Source organism: Trachypithecus francoisi, unplaced genomic scaffold (genome assembly GCF_009764315.1).
Source record: "Trachypithecus francoisi isolate TF-2019V2 unplaced genomic scaffold, Tfra_2.0 Lachesis_group10, whole genome shotgun sequence".
Classification (NCBI taxonomy): domain Eukaryota; kingdom Metazoa; phylum Chordata; class Mammalia; order Primates; family Cercopithecidae; genus Trachypithecus; species Trachypithecus francoisi.
Window position 1 is genome coordinate 40,888,525 of NW_022681455.1, and position 14,475 is coordinate 40,902,999.

A 14,475-nucleotide genomic window follows, 5' to 3' on the forward strand; every position below is an offset into this window, starting at 1 on the left:
TCTAATGGGGGCTCTCTTTCTGCCTTGCAGGTGGCTGCCTTCCCACTACATCCTCAAAAAATAGAAAGAGAAAGAACTCTGGTCTCTCTTCCCACTCCCTCTTTTTTTTTTTTGAGATAGAGTTTTGCTCCGTCACCAGGCTGGAGTGCAGTGGTGCGATCTCGGCTCACTGCAACCTCTGCCTCTAGCGTTTAAGCAATTCTCCTGCCTCAGCCTCCCGAGTAGCTGGAACTACAGGCATGCGCCACCACACCCGGCTAATTTTTTGTATTTTTAGTAGAGATGGGATTTCACCGTGTTAGTCAGGATGGTCTCGACCTCCTGATCTTGTGATCCTACTGCCTCGGCCTCCCGAAGTGCTGGGATTACGGGCGTGAGCCACCGCGCCCAGCCTCTCTTCCTCTTCTTATAAGAACACCAATCTGATCGGATTAGGAGCTCACCTTTATGACTTCATTTCATCTTACCTCCTAAGGATCCTGTCTCCACAGGTGTCACATTGGGTGTTAGGATTTCAACATTTACATTTTGAGGGATCATAACTTAGTCCACAGCAAGGATGTCATTTACTGAGATGGGAAAGACTGGGAAAGAACAGTGGGAAAAGATAAGTCTATCCTCCTCACAAGGTAAGGATATTAGATTTTCAAATCAACAAAGCTGACCAAAGGTAGGGGGACCCATTACCACAATGAAGGTTTTGAAATAAGAATAACAGCACCATCAATCTGTCATTCACTTTCCTTAACCAGGAACTGTGACAGGTGCTTTCTAGGCATCATCTCATTTCATTCTCTTCTACTCCTCCTTTTACAGATGACAAAGCTGAAGTACAGAGAAGTTGAGTCACTTGTCCAGGACCACATACTGGCAAATGGTGGAATGGGGCCCTGTCTAATGTCAGAATCTACACTTTGTTTCATTCCATTCTGCCTCAGTGGAAAATCTCTGAGTTTGGAGTCAGAGAGGTCTGTGTTGGAATCTTGGTTTTGCCATTTACTTGTTGAGAGGATTTGGGTAAGTGATAACTTCTATGAACTTCAGTATCTTCAGCTGTAAAATGAAGAATACAATACCATCCTCTCAAGGCTTTCATGACAGTAAGGTTGTGTATGGGCAGTGATTGCCACAGAGCAAGCACTTCAAGGGGGCAGCAGCTATTGTTAATATTACCATTTTGTTATGTACTTTTATTCACCCTATGCTGTCTTCCCTGGAGGCCCTCAGGAATGTTACTTCTCTGACATCCCTGACAATTTTTACCCCATTGTTCACATGTATCCTCCTCCCAACAGACCAACAGACTGGAGTTCCCTTTGGGTAGGGATGGGTCCAGAATGGGTAGGGCAGGATGTTGTAACTCATTGCTTCCTTCCCTCATTCCTGACCTCCTATAGCTGCCAACCAGGATAAGATGACCAGAATCTCAGCCACAGTATCTCAGGACAAGCCTAGCTTCACATGCTGATCCCACTATTAGACCTTGTGTCCCATTTGCGGGCCTCATAAAACATTCTGCATATTTACAATAACCTGAGTTTCTACTCCTGCTGTTGCAAAGCAGTTCAGTGGATGTACTGCCCCGTGCAAATCTTCCAGTTGCCACTGACCATTATTCCAAGTCATTATTCCAGGTAGAGTTTCTCAGCTATCAAGCCCTGTGAAGAGCCCTGGGCAATAGACATCTCAGGTCAGCTTGAACCAGTTTTATGGCATTGAGCTAAACATGTCCCATTTCTGGACCTGAGCGTCCTCATCAGAGGCTAGGTTAGACAGAGTTCTAAGAGCCACATCAGCCCTGGGACTGAGCATCTGTTGAGGCCCCAGCTTACGTAGGCTCACATGTTGATTTTGGAGTGAAACATGGAAAGTGTGTGGTTCAGTTGCACAGTGGAGGTTGGTTGCACATCCCAATCCCCATCCTAAAAATGTGCCTACTTCTGCATCAGAAATAAAGCCTAGTAAGGTGAAAAGGAGATTTTATAATTCCTTGTAATTCTCTTTGAGGGCTTCACAACATGGATTTTCTGTGCAATTACCTACAGGGAGCAGAAGCGATTAGAAACGCAGGGAATTTTCTGGATGTCGTGTTAAGGCCTGACATGAGAGGAAGGAGGCTTAAAAGGCTGCACCCTCAGGAAAAGAGAGTTTAGCACTCATTTACACAGGGCCTGTTAGGTGCCTAGACCAAGCCCCAAACTGTTGAAAAATAATATTTTAAATATACAAACATCATCTATGTCCTTAAGGCTATTACAATCTACCTCAAAAGACAAAAACAACATGATTCCCAGATTACTGTTTTTTAAATATATGGTGGTTTATTCACTCACAGTCAAGAGTCCCTATGGTTCTGAGAACCTACACTCTGGGAGGAGATGGGGAAGGCATGACCAAGTGACTCACAGAGCCCAAGGTGCTGTCCACAGGAAGGTAGTTGTCACCTCATGTTTATGGGATAATGGGAGAAGGAGCAGAGATTGAGGCGGGAATGGGAAGTGACCCCTTGCTCAGGATCACACAGTTAACTTGCCAGAGAAAAGCCCAGAAAAGGTCTTGGCCAGGCCTCCGGTGGCCGCTGCAGACACAGACTGTACCACCACAGGTCGGCCTGGGGGCAGGAGTTGGGATCCTGAAGTTGACAGCCACGTTTCTCAGCTGTAAAATGGCTCGGAGGATTTTTGTCAGGGTTACCACTCTGCTTTGTAAACTATGAAACACTGTATATGCATGACCCAGATATTTAGAAAAGATGAAATAAAGCCTTGTTATTAATACGCATCATTGATATTTTAAATTACATGTATTAACAATAATAACAGGATTAAGCCCATAGACTCTCAAGAGCTAGAAGGGTTCTCTCATCAGCCTTCCTTATCTGGTGTTGGCATCCCCTGTTCTCTATCTGTGCCAAGTGGTATTAATCTCATTACAAACGATGAACACATTTAATTTCAGAATCCTCCCTGAGAAGTGAGCTACTTCAGGAGAAATTCTCATACACATCCTCCAACCAGCCTGGCGCTCAATGGCTTGAGCACTAGGCCCATGGGACCCGTGGTGGGGAGGGGCAGGCTATCACCCTGACCCTCTTGGGAAACCCAGAGCTCCAGAGACCACAAAGTGACCCCAGCCTCTGTGGCTTTACCTGGGCCCAGCTGAAATTTCTGTGATGCCCATTGTCTTCCTGCCAAGCTGGTCCTGCTCTTCATGACTTGGAGAAGATAAGAAAGCAGAGAGGGACAGGGGACAGCTGATATCCCCTGTGGCCCTGGATGAACACTTTGTTGTAGTTTTTACCAATGGAAGATCTCATGAGAACCCATGTATTTCCAGCTGTCCCTGCCGCAGCACCCAGGCTGGTCATGAGAAGCCAATACAGTTGCATTCAGCACCAGCTCACACTGTCATCTTGGTGCCTTCATCATCCCTCACCCAACTACCTGTTTCTCAGGACTGCCGCAGCAGCCTTACAGCTGAACATCCATGGGCCCAAGTCTCCCACAGTACCAGGTCTTCTGGTACGGGGGTCCATTCCTTGTAGAAATAAGAGTTCTCCTCTTATTAAAGTGAAAATACACATAGGATGGTTCTCTAACTAAACCACAAGTACCAAGTCACCTAGTGACAGATGACGCTGTGCTCAAAAAGGCTGCAGACTGCTGCCAGCTCCCTTAGGCAAAGTGAAGGGCTGTGGGTGTGGTATACAGGGGCTGGCACACAGAAGGCCAGGCCCTCTTACACACTATCCCTAACGTCCAGCTTCCCTTCGGTGCAAGCCCACTGATCCTGACTGGAAGATGATCCTAACCCGGTCATCTGAGCTCACCAACCCAAACCCTGGCAATAACATACAAAATACTGTTCTTAAGTGCTTTGAGGGGGGTCTGGTTGACTGGCCAGGCTCCTCAGGCCAAAACAAAACTTTCAAGTTCTTCTAAAGTTTGCTGCCAAGGCTAAGGGACTCTGTCCACATTAAAGTGTTGGCTTTGGTGTTGATGCCACATGGAAAATATCTTTAGGTCACAGCTGAGATTCAGGACAAGGATACTTGGGGTTGTGACAGAAGACAAGACATCTGGTTAGGTATAGGGCTCTGTGCCAGGTATAAGAAGATCGGGGAAAGGTACTACTCTAATTTCCATTCCAAAACTATTATAGAAGGAATTTAAAAAGATATCTTGAATTTGTGGGTGGTCTTCCTCTCCCTTCTAGCGCATAATTACGTCATTGGGCTGTCAGAAACCAAAAAGTGGGTACTGAACAGTATGTAAAATTATATTCTAACATCTCTAGAGAACTCAAATTGTCATTGTCATCCTCGAAAAAGTTCAAATGGACACCCCCTCTCATTTACAGAGAAGAAAACTGAGGCTAAACGTTTAAGTAGCTTTTCCAGAATTGCATAGGACTTAGAACTTCCAAGGTGGAGTGGACCCCAGCACGGGTGTTCTAATTTCCTACCTGGAGCTCTAGCAAGTACCCACCCTCCCACCTCATCTCTCTTATTTAACAGCACCACATCACACATTCAATGGAGACATGAGAAGTGATACTGAGAAACACAAAGCAAAAACAATGCCCAAGAAGCAGGCCATGCAAGAGCTTGGTAGACTGACCAGCCTTCAGGCTTGGCAGGCTGGGCCAGAGCTTCCCACAGAGCCCACGGGTCCCTGCTGGCTCTGAAGTGGCCTGTGAGGGGCCTGTGGAATCCACCCTCCACTGGTGGAAGAAGTGAGGGGTAAGAAAGAAGGGTTCATCCAGAAACAAATGGGAGCCCCCTAGGATAGCCAGAGCCCACATGCAGCCCCCTCCACAGGTGGCTCCAGCCCACCATTCCTGCAGGGAGAAGGAGGGCATGGTGGGGGCCACATGCCTGGAGAGCCCAGGCAGACCCAGCCACCACTACTGGGACTAGGCCCCAGGGCCTGTCCAGCCTCCTGCCCAGCTGCCTCTGAGGAAAGGGGATGGGGTGAAGGGAAAAAGTGAGGGAGAGAAGTCTACCTCTCAGCCAGGAAAAGCAAACTCCCCCAGGCTCTCCCTAAATGCCCTGGGGCTCGCTTGGCCACCCCTGCAGAACCACACACTCAGACCTCCTCCAATTAGAGGTTAAGTGTTGTTTCCCACCCACCGGGCGTGGGTGCTGGAAAATGATGGCCTTAATAAAGTTTAAAAAAGAAACGCAGTAGCCTTCTTTGGGTGGGTAGTCCTCTTCTTTGGATGGGAGAAAAAGGAACTTTCAGAAGATTCTAAAACATCTGGATAAACCAAGACCCTCTGAGTGGAGGCTCAAAAGTGATAAAGATTTTTGTGATCCCAGGCATTCCAAAAAGCTCCATGACCCAACTTCCATGAAGGGAAGGCTGAGGCCAAGGGAGTGAGGGCTTCTAGAAAATTCCACAGTCCCTAAAGAAGTCATACGGTGACCTTTCAAGACAATAGGTTGGATGGGAAGGGAGACAATAGGGGTTCTGAAAACTAGCCTTCTAGAAAGTTCCACAGGTTGAGATAGCCCTCAACCCAACCTCCATGAAGGAAAGGCTGGGGCCCAGAGGGTGAGACCTGTGCCTTCCAGAAAGTGCCATGATCTGATAACTGACTTGTGACCCAGCAGGGGCATGGGGGAAAGGTGGACAGTGTTTCCTACCTGGAGCTCTATCAAGTACCCACTCTCCCCCCTCCTTTCTCTTATTTAACATCACCACATCACACATTCAAAGAAAAAACTAGAATTGACACTGAAAAACACAAGGCAACAAAAACAATGCCCAAGGGTTGACATACAAACAAAGACACAGGCCATGAAAGAGTTTGGAAGACTGACCAGCCTTCGGTCTTGGCAATCACCACCCTATTACACTTCTAAAAAAATCCAAGGCCAGAAAGACCATGTCACTGTTATCCATTGTCAGTGACAAGGCTGGAAACTTGACTGGCCTAATGCCAAAATCCCGTTATAATCTGAAGCCTCAAGTAAGGGAAGACATTTGAGATAGGGCCAGTGCATGGAATTGGAGGGATAAGAGGGAATCCTTCGTCTTGTTAGAAATCTTCCTCACCATCCTCCCTTCAGGGACCAGAGACCCCTAATCTTACCCCTCAAGTGCCAGAAACCTCGAGTCTCCCGCTTGCAGGGGCCAGGAAACCCCAGGTCTCAACCACCAGAGCACAACCACTGGGAGAGTCACTGAGACAGTTCATGAGAGAAGGAGCAGCCAGGAGAGCCCCCAGTTCCTCGTACTGGAAGGTGGTCTGGCCCTCAGTCTAGTTAGAGCTTGGCATCCTGGTATCAAGTGGCTTAAGTGCCATGTATCCCACTGTCTGGAAAGTGTACCAGGTGACCCAGAGACCACCTTCGCATGGCTCCTAAGGCAGGAATCAGAGGCACAAGCTGCCTGCCAAGAGTCCAAAGCACTGGTGTAACCCTGAGGGGCGAAAAGGAACATCACAGTGGGTGGCCACCCCATGCTTGCTTTGGGGACTGATACTAGGGGTTCAGGACACCTGTAAGAGGTCTAAGGCAACTGAGTGCTTCAGCATTGTGGGGTCTAGGCAGCTGATCCCCTGTGAGATGAACCAAGGCTGTTGTGGCCGACTGGGTGGCCTAGGACCCTGGTAGGCCTTGAGATGTCAGGACACAGGCTGGGCGCTGGGCGCTGGGCAGCTGGTATGCACCAGGAATAGCCAAGGCACCCCATCTAAGAGGCAACCCTGTGGATGCAACATTGTAGGAAATAGGTGGCCAGGAGCCAATGTGCTTTTCAGGAGATAACAGTGTCTCCTCTCTGAAGGCCCATTGGCAAGTGGCGCTGGACAGCCAAACCAGCACATGCTAAATCAACTAAGGCACTAAGACCATCTTCTAGTCCTTTCTGGGGCTGGCAGCAGAGGTGCTGGTGTGGCCCAGTGACAGGAGACCAATGGGACTGGGAAGATAATATACTTCAAAGACATCGAGGAAATGGGGTGTGTACTTCCTACTAGCTTTTGAGATTTGCAGAGGGCCAGGCCAACTGTCAAGGGTCAAAGCACTGCATGAACTTAGCAGTGGGAGTTTAGAGAAGGCTGAGCATCCAGGACACCAGAAGGAGAAGCAGGCCACGAGAGGTGAATGTGAAGGCCAGTCGGCAATGCACACTGAAAACCGCAAAGGCCACGCCAACACCAGCCTCAATGGCTTTAGCAGCTGGTACCAGTGGTCCAGGCTCCTTGCCAAGGGACTGAGGCATTGATGTAACCCGGGGGATGTGGGTTATGTGGGCAAACTGGGGGCCAGGCAATCATGCCCTCTAAGAAGAATCTAGTCAATGTGCCGACTACTACTGCCAAGGTTTGAGGCTTTAGTGCTGACCCAGTGAAGCAGGGTCCAGTGAGACCAGCCAATACACCTTAGGTAAACCAAGGCAGTGTGAAAACAATGCTCTAATAGTTTGTGGGGTGTTGGTGTGGCCCCAGGAATCTAGGGTGAAAGGGCCCAGGCAGCCATGATACTCTGAGAATTTCCAAGGCAATGCAGTGGCTTCTCTGCAAGGTCTTTTGCGGCTGGAACCCACGGTTCAGGCCCCTTTCCAAGGAGTCATTGGTGTGGCCCCAGCAAAAAGGAGAATATGGGGAAAATGTGGAGCCCAACTCACAGGATTGACAGAGAAAATACAGGATGCTCAGCCCAATCTGAATTTTAGATAAACCACAAATAATGGCCTGAAACATACAAACTATGATTTGTTGTTTATCTGAAATTTAAATGTCACTGAGCATTCTGTATCTTCATTCGCTAAATCTGGCAAAGTGCAATCCATTCAGCCCATGTATCCTAAGAACCAAGGCAGCACAGAGGCCACCCTCATCGCTGCGGGGTGGGCACCAGGTGCTTTGTCACTGCCAAGGGCGAGTCCCTATTGTGGCCACAGCGGTGTGGGAAAACACCAAGGCAAACCGCGACGACCCTCTAACGCAGCCCTGCCCAACAGAGGCACGTGGGGCATTTTACACATGTGCCTCAGTAGCCACATTAAAAAGTAAAAAGAAATAGGTGAAATTGATTTGAATAAACCAATATAGCCAAAATAATATCCTTTCAACATGTAATCATATAAACATATTAATGAGATATTTTACATTTTTTTTTAGGACTAAAGTTTCAAAATCCGGTGTGTAGCTTGGCCCATCTCAACTTGAACTAGGCACATTTCAACATTTCGAGTGCTCACTAGCCACCTATACCATGGTGCAGCTTTCTTTTTTTTCTTTTTTCTTTTTTCCTTTTAAAGGCAGGGCCTTGCTCTGTCCCCAGGCTGGAGTATAGTGATGCAATCTCGGCTCACTGCAGCCTCAAAGCCTGAGGCTCAAGCAATCCTCCCACCTCGGTCTCCCCAAGCAGCTGACACTACAGGTGCACCCCACCATACGTGGATAATTTTTGTATTTTTTGTAGAGATGGGGTTTTACCATGTTGCCCAGGCTGGTCTTGAACTCCTGGCCTCAAGCGATCCACCTGCCTCAGCCTCCCAAAGTGCTGGGATTACAGGCAGGAACCACCATGCCCAACCCATAGTGCAGCTCTTATAGCTTCTGGGGATGGCACTCAGCACCTTGCGAAGAGTCCCAGGCCTTGGTGGATTCCAGTGATGTTAAGGATGTAGGGGCCAGGGAGCCAATGAACTCTAAGAAGAACCAAGGCAATGTGAGGACTACTTTCTCATGACTACTTGGGTTTCCCTGGTGGCCCAGCCCACTGCCAAGGGTCTGTGATTTTGGGGTAACCCCAGGGATGTGGGGGACTGGACAGTCAACACACTCTGGGAAGAAGCAAGGCAAGGCTTACATTCCTCTCTAATGGGTGTAGAGACCCGCACCAAAGCCCTGGGCCCCCAACCTAAGGACTGAGTCAATAGAGTTACCATTTGGGGGAGATTTAAAGTTATTTGAATGGGGCTGGGCAGCCAGATAATACCTGTGGCAAGAGCCAAGTTAATGCAGTGACTATGTTCCAATGACTACAGTGGCTGACTTCAGAAATCAAGGCACCCTGATGAGGGGTGAGGTGGGGAGTGGTAGCCAACCAATACTGTCTTCAAAGAATCAGGTGACATGGTGAGCTCTGGAGTTGGCACCAAAGGCACAGGGCCCTACCAAGGGTCCCAAGCACTGATATGGCCTATATGACTTGAGGAAGGGGGTGGGTGGGAGTCAATACTCTCTCAGAAATAAATTCAAGGCATGTGGTCTTGCAGGTGGGGCCGAGCAGCCACTGTGCTCAATTTCACTCTCTGCCCCAGTAGTACTCAGATCCCTCCCTCCAGAGCCATTCCTCCTCCCAGAACCTGTGCTCTTCCCTGCAAGAATGTCTCCAGCTGACATTCTTGGCATGGCAACTGGACACAAAGTGTGCCTACCCCCTGGGATGGCCCACACCAGGCAAACAAAGCAGGGAGAGGTGGTCATTTTCTCTTGTTATCTAAGTTCCTACACAATTGCCTCCGGTCCTCAAAGCCTAAAATGTTGGCTAATCCCTGCTCTATATCATGACTTTCGAGGCTGGACCAAAGATCAAGGCCCCTAACAGGGATCTTAGGCCTGTGGTGGCTCCTGTGATATGTGGGAGGGGGCCAGGCAGGCAAAACACCAAGAACCAAGACAACATGGTACCCACGTTCTAGTGCTTTCTGAGACTGGCACTAGAAGCTAGATTTCCAGCCAATATTTGACACTTGGCATGCCCCTGGAGATGACATCAGCCCTGGGAGTAGGGTTGATGTCCCTGAGATTGCATCAGCCCCGGGGAACAATTTGAGCTCCCTAATGACCTACCACTGAAGGGCAAGTGAAGACCCTCCACCAGGGCAGCTTGCTTACTCAACTATGCATTGCCAGAAAGGTGGCTGGCATGAGACAGACAGAATCATTTCATTCCCTGGTCAGGAGTTTTCCTGGTCAAAGTCCAGTTATAAAATATGGGTGTATGAGGGATCCACAGAAAATGTAGCCACATGAGGATGGAATTGTCTAACACCTGTGATGTCGGTAAACTCAATGAGTGGAGGACGGCAGAATGACCCTGCTCTGTTAATAGTTTCAGGGTGGAAGGAAAATGTGGATGCGTGTTCTGAAGTAGGAGCCATGGAAAAAAGCTGGCCCGAAAGAGGAGTTCCTCTTCTTGTGCAACAGGACAGGGGGGTGAAGGAGAGTACAGAGACCCACCAAGCTGAGGAGCTGGGAATTTAATCATTAACTTGGAGAGGTCTAAGGTGATTGGATGTTACCTCTGTCTGCGGAGTAGGGTTGAAGGTGGAGGGCAGGGAAAGGTGGAGGCAGGAGTGGGGAAAGAAGGGAAAGGAGTAGGTGCAGGAGGTGCTTGGAGCACATTTGCAGCTTAGCATAAAGACTGGAGCCTCATGAAGAGGGCTTAAAAAGGTCAGACGCCAGCATTCAGATTGGTGTCCTCCAGCTAAATGAAGTTGTATGGGCCATTTTCAGAAAATGTTGGGTATTGTGGTCCCTGGCTGAGGAAGTACCCAGAAGGTCAAGGTGCCCCATGACCAGGGTTCAGGTTTAGCAAATCAGGGGCTGCTGAGCTCTGAGTGTGTGTGCACCCCAAAGTCATATGTTGAAATCCTACCCCCCAATGTAATGTATTAGGAGGTAGGGCCTTTGGGAGGTGACCAGGTCGTGAGGGTGGAGCTTTCATGAATGGGGTTTGTGCCCTTATAAAGTACCAGACAGTACTTCTGGTACCAAGAAGTACTAGATAGGTGCCTTGTCCCTTCTGCCATGTGAGGGTGCAGCAAGAAGACCTACTATGGACCAAGAACGGGGCCCTCACCGGACATTGAATCTGCTGGAGCCTTGATATTGGGCTTCTCAGCCTCCAGGACTGTGAAAAATAAATTTGTTTTTGTTGTTGTTGTTATTGTTGCTGTTGTTGTTGCTGTTTCAAGATGGAGTCTTGCTCTGTCACCCAGGTTGGAGTGCCGTGGTACAATCTCGGCTCACTGCAACCTCTGCCTCCTAGGTTCAAGCGATTCTCCTGCCTCAGCCTCCCGAGTAGCTGGGATTACATGCACGCGCCACTGCGCCCAGCTAATTTTTGTAGTTTTAGTAGAGACGGGGTTTCACCGTGTTATCCAGGCTGGTCTTGAACTCCTGACCTGTAATCCAATAGCCTCAGCATCCCAAAGTGGTGGGATTACAGGCATGAGCCACCACACCCGGCTGACAAATTGGTTTTTAAAATAAATTTGGTGGTAATACATTTAAATAAATTTATTTTTATAAGCCATCCAGTCTGAAATATGTGATAGCAGCCCTAACAGACTAGGACAAGAGCCAGACCCTTTCAAGGGCAAGAGGATCGCTGTGCTATCAAAGCAAAATGGCTGACAGAGGTGGTGTCAGAGGTGCAAGGGGGAGTAAGGATATCATGAAGCTGGAAGGAGACTTTGGAGGAAGCCGAGGCCCAGCACTGCAGTGAGAGTAAATAAGAGCTCAGCAGCAGTTCAGTTTGGAGTTGAGATTAACAAAAGGAGCGAGAGTTGAGGTCAAAAGAGAAGCCTAAGGTTTGAGATCTCGGATGTGTGGAATGTGTCTGTCGAGGCCTGGCTTATGGCTTTGTCCATGGTAGCAGAGAGTAGTTGAAGAGGCATGGCAACAGGAAACCAGGATTCTAGAAAGGTCACTAACAAGGATATTGAAGTGACTACGGATGCCTGCCTAGCAGGATGAAGAGACCATAGGACAGGTTCTAATCTTTCTGGAAGGTAGGAGAAGTGTTCAAGGCATGCAAGTGGTGGTAATAAATTGCACATGGTACACTTTGCAACAAGAGCTGTGAAGTATGTTTTAGATTTATAGGATTGAATGGAGCAATTTTCTGTTCTCCTGGAGATAGAAGGTGAAGAGGGAATGGAAAGGCGAAGGACATTTCAGTTATGTACGGTGGTACAAGATGTGAACCAGAAAAGCTGTGGTGAGCGGGAGAGTACATCATCAAGAGAGGTAATGGGAGTGCAGGAGTCCTACTGCTTAGTGCTCACTATTCAAACCCACGCTCCAACCCTCACCTTGGAAGTATTTACAAGAGGAGTGCACTGGTTCTCATGGAAAATGGGCAGAAAGGTCACGTGTGCATCTATTGCTGCTGGCCAGAAATGACTGACTCAGAAGTCAAAGAGAAGGAAACAGAGGTTAGTTACATTTTATAGACATGCTTCTTTCATTTACTGCAAATTCTGGTACATCTGCATTCTGGTACATCTGCATCTCTAAGTTTGGTGTAAAGTGCTCTGTGATTTCAAGTTGCTGTGGATAAATCTTTCTGTGCACTTGAGCTCTTCTGGAACTCCAGAGACACCAAACATAATGCTTCAAACAACTACAAAATTCTCACAATTGATGACTACATTTACCCCTTCTCTTTTTTAAGCATAAAAATTGTTAAGTGCAATGTCTGCTTTCCGTGTAAGATCTGCTTAATCTGGATTCCCGTTGATTTTTTCTGGGTTGTTTACTCATTGATTTGGAAGCCTTGCAGTCTCTAAGAATCTGTTAATGGTGGTCGTGTAGGCCTGATCAAAGTTTGTTTATGATTTATTGTCCAATTTTATAAGATTTGTTTTCATTAAAACTCTCAGAGATGGCACGAGTTCTTTCTATGAGTAAAAACTTTCTGCTCACACAGACCACTGGATATTCCATATTCATGCATGTGAAGGAGTACTCCTCTTAAATCTGCATCTTATAGTCATTATAAAAGGTTCCCAAGATACTCTTGGCTGGCAGCTCCCTACATTGCAACTATGTGGATTAAATCATGGAGTAGTCTGACACTAGCAAGGTGAAGAGCAAATCTCCTATGATACTATGCTAATCCCAGGAATGATCTGCCCTAGTTGGTATTTAATAAAGTGGTCCTTTTCTTTTATTATGGCAGCTTTTCTCTAGTACCTAATAGTGAATCTTTTGCGACTCAAATATTTACCTTCAGCTATCCCAAGACAATAATTCACTGAGTTTTGGCACAGAGACAGAAGTAACTGAAGATGGTCTAAGCATTCTTCAAAGCTGTGATCTGAAGTTGCTGCTGCGCTCTCCATGCAGGAAATGTCATAATATGATGATTCAGCTAATGACTGAGTACCTACCATAAAGATTCCTCAGGTCAGGCAGCATTTAAACACGTTAGAGTATTATTTAAGGGGAAGGATCGAAGATCAGGCTAAGTAGATTGCATGATGATGTATTTAAGCTCTGGGCAAACACATATGCATCCATCTAATTCTTATGGCTCTACGTGGCAGAAAATGACCTACAGACACATCAAACACCATGGCTTCAAAAACAGTAAGTAGAGAGCAAGTATGAAGATATAGATGCCTTTCAGTCAGGATGAGGTCACGAAAAGAGACTCAGCATCAGTTTGTTAACAGACAGAATTTCACAAAAAGAATTAGATAACAGATACTGGAGAGCTGAAAAGGCAAAGGCGACCACTGCAGCAACCCTCTCCAGGCCAGGAGAATAAAGGGGGCAAGGATGGGGTTATTAGAAGCTCAGGGAAAGGTGCTGATATCTCAGCAGCTCTGAAGAGGGTCAGATGCCATTGAGGCTGCTGGTGGTGTCTGAGTGACTTGGACCAGGGTCCCTGCATGCCAGACTCAGGCATCAAAGTAACAGGCACTGACTGGCTGGACTGGTGGCTCTAAGAAAGCATAGTGAGTCTGGTTCTGGAAGTATGAAAAGAATTGGAACCAACTGCCACCATCTGGGGCAAACAGTTGCTTGGGTGAGAAGCAACTGTTTATTATAGGAACCAAACTCAAAACAGAAAAAGAATAAGCCCCTCCTCAGCCTACAGAATGGGAGAAAATTTTTGCAACCTACCCAGAATCTACAAAGGGCTAATATCCAGAATCTACAAAGTACTCAAACACATTTATAAGAAAAAAACAAACAACACCATCAAAAAATGGGCAAAGGATATGAACAGACACTTCTCAAAAGAAGACATCTATGCAGCCAACAGCCACATGAAAAAAATGTTCATTATCACTGGTCATCAGAGAAATGCAAATCAAAACCACAATGAGATACCATCCCACGCCAGTTAGAATGGCAATCACTAAAAAGTCAGGAAACAACAGATGCTGGAGAGGATGTGGATAAATAGGAATGCTTTTACACTGCTGGTGGGAGTGCAAACTAGCTCAACCATTGTGGAAGACAGTGTGGCGATTCCTCAAGGATCTAGAACTAGAATTACCATTTGACCCAGCAATCCCATTACTGGATATATACCCAAAGGATTATAAATCGTGCTGCTATAAAGACACATGCACACATATGTTTATTGTGGCACTATTCACAATAGCAAAGACTTGGAACCAACCCAAATGTCCATCAATGATAGACTGGATAAAGAAAATGTGGCACATATACGCCATGAAATACTATGCAGCCACAGAAAAGGATGAGTTCATG